This window comes from Mustela putorius, unplaced genomic scaffold (genome assembly GCF_011764305.1).
Source record: "Mustela putorius furo isolate JIRA1106 unplaced genomic scaffold, ASM1176430v1.1 tig00000281_pilon_pilon_pilon, whole genome shotgun sequence".
Lineage (NCBI taxonomy): Eukaryota > Metazoa > Chordata > Mammalia > Carnivora > Mustelidae > Mustela > Mustela putorius.
In genome coordinates this window covers 32886495-32889387 of record NW_025421343.1, presented here as the reverse complement: position 1 = coordinate 32889387, position 2893 = coordinate 32886495, and the positions used below count along the sequence as shown (strand labels likewise).

The 2893-nt window shown below is 37.6% G+C and overlaps 1 pseudogene; it reads left to right on the top strand.

The window, feature by feature from the left end:
* The first annotated feature begins 251 nt into the window (after positions 1 to 251).
* Positions 252 to 652, top strand: LOC101684772 (annotated as a pseudogene).
* Positions 653 to 2893: the final 2241 nt, after the last annotated feature.

Sequence of the window (2893 nt, the reverse complement as noted above, 5' to 3'; positions counted from 1 at the left end):
AAAGACTCAAGAGATAGAGCTAAATGTGCAATGGCCCTGGGACATGTCCTGAAAATCACTTTTTAAAAATAAATCTCTAGAGGATTTTCCAGCTGACCTCAGCTGCTGAGAGCTGGGACAGCCTGCTGTTCCTGGTCTGGGTTCTAGGTTTCTGTCTGGGTCCCACCCAGGCACAACTATGGTGAAAGGAAGGAGATGTTGGGCATGCTATCCCACCAAGGCGATATACAGCAGCCCTATCTCAGCCCAGAATGAACTCTGTGTCTGGCCCCACCAGCCTCCTCAAGGACATTGACAAGAAGCTCTTGGTCCTGATTTAAGAAGGAAGGATGCTTATCAGTTTTATAAGAAGCGTTGATCAGTTTGCTAATTTAGTGTTACATCAGACTGTGGAGCCCATTCATGTGAGCAAAAAATACAGTGATATATCTCAAGGGATTTTTGTGGTCAGAAGAGAAAATGTGGTCCTTCTAGGAGATATAGTCTCAGAAAGGAGAGTGACATACCCCACCAGCAAGTGTCTGATGATGAGACCCTAGAAGAATGAAGGGTAGAACAGTTGACCAAGCTAGAAGCTGAGAAGCTGGAATTTCAAGCTCTGGAGGATCGGGGTCTCTCCATTCATCAAGCAGACACTGTTGATGAAGATTAGGTCAGTTTCTCAGAAGCTATTGCTCTTGGGGAGCGGGAGTGCTCACTGAACAAAAGTGACATACTGGTCATTTCACACATTTGACTAGGGACTGTAGAGATTTGAAAAGTCATTTTTATTTTGAATTCTTTCACACATGCAACATGAAGAAATTACATGTCTTTTTTTCCCCCCTTATTAATGGCAAAATCATTGCTCAAAAAGAACAGGGCATAGCCTCCTTTCACACAGTGTTGTGGAGCCATCACCTACTTTAGATTGCTCTTCTTGTCCCAAATTAGTGTTTACAGGAGACATTCTTCATTTACTTGTAAATAAAATATGAATCTCAAAACTGAAAAATGAATAAACAAACGAACAAATAAATCTCTGGAGACTTTGGCCAAGAGCAACTGTAAAAGCTAAATATATTGCATAAAATAGCTGTTAAAAATCATCAGAGAGTAAAAGCAGCTAGGACTTTAGAGGCCAAGATTCTAGAGAAAAGGGAAAGGCAGTGAGTAAAACCGAAATTTCCTTCATGCTTTCCCTTCTAGGCATTTGCCAGTTCTCAAGGGGTATCAATGAGACAGAGGAGAAACATTGGTCTAGAACTGTAGTAGCCCAAGTGGTCTGAGAAGCCAAAATTTGAAGTGCAAATCTACCGAAGCAGTCAGAACATAGGGAACTCTTATCCTGGAGAAAGAGCCTAAATAGAAATAAGCCAGGCATTCTCATTTGATTTCCCCTCAAGGAATTTTTTCATTCCTAAGCTTTCCACATGATAGGCAAGCGGCCAAGAAACTAAGCAGTAAACAGCTTCTAAAAGGTTGAAAAACCAGTCAGAGTATGAGCAGTCTCCAAGTGCTAAGGAGAAAAAATATTGATGTTCAGGGCCCACCAAGGAGGAGAAGTTTCAGTAAATAACCTGGGTTTTTATTGAGACAGACGAAGGATTATATCCTAAGAGACAGAACAAGCCAGGCAGAGACCAGCCCTCACAAAGCCTAAAATCCAACTTCAAAATATCTCAATTCCTGACAGGAACAAGGTGTTCTGCCTATTCTGGGTGGAGAGGAGGAAAAAAAATCCTCTCCAAAAGAAGGCAAAATTATTCAGAGCCTCAACCATTCTTCATTCCCAATATCCAGTGTTCAATCAAAATATTCAGCATGCTAGGAAACAAAACCAAATTTAAAAAAGAGAGACAGAGAAACTATAGATAAACATATAGGTGATCTAGGTACTGTAGTTATCAAAGACCATAAACCTAGGATTAAGATGTTCAAACAAACAGATGGATAGAAACCTGGACTCTATTTTAAAAGAAGCAAACAAAAATTCTAGGACTGAGAAATATCATAACTAAAATTAAGGATGAATAAATAGGTAATAGGTTTAACAGCAGATTAGACACAGCAGAAAAGAGGATTAGTAAATTGGAAAATAGGTCAGTAGAAAAATAATCAAATTGAAACAGAAGAAAAACGATTAGACACATATCTACACAAAAAGGGAGAGAGAAAAAGAAACAGGGAAAACAGCCTAAGAGACAGAGTGAAAAGAACCAACATATGTGGAACTTGAATCCCCGCAGAGTGGAAATAGACCAGAATCTGTATTCAAAGAGATAAAGAGCAGAATATATAGATTCAAGTAGCACCAACAAACCCAAACACATAAAATCAAAGATAAGAATACAAAGGCATATTATGCTAAAACATCAAAAAATAAAGATAAAAATAAAAATCTTAAAATAGCCAGAGGAGGGAAAAAATTCAATAGGCGAAATCATAAGACCCATACTACACAACAATAGAAGCTAGAAGCCAATAGAATGACAGAGCTAAAAGGCTGAGGGCAGAAAGAAGTAGCTGTCAGTCTAGAATTCTATATCCACCAGAAATACCCTTAAAAATGAAGATGAGTAAAAATTTCAAGCAAATAAAAAATAAGAAAATGTATTGTCAACATTCACACATTAAAAGAAATACTAAAGGAAGTTATTCTGATGACATGATCCTACTTGGAAGAAAAGTAATGCAAAAAGAAATAGCACCAGAAATGATAAACAGAAGAGAAAATCTTTAAAACAGTAAAAATAATAATGTCTTGTGGGATTTCAAATACATAGAGAAGTAAAATACATGACCAAAATAGCATAAAAGGAAGAATGGAATTGGGTAAATGGAATTAAGGTGTTGTAAGGTCCATGAATTGTCCACAAAGTAGTAAAATTATTAACCAAAGAATAGATCCTGT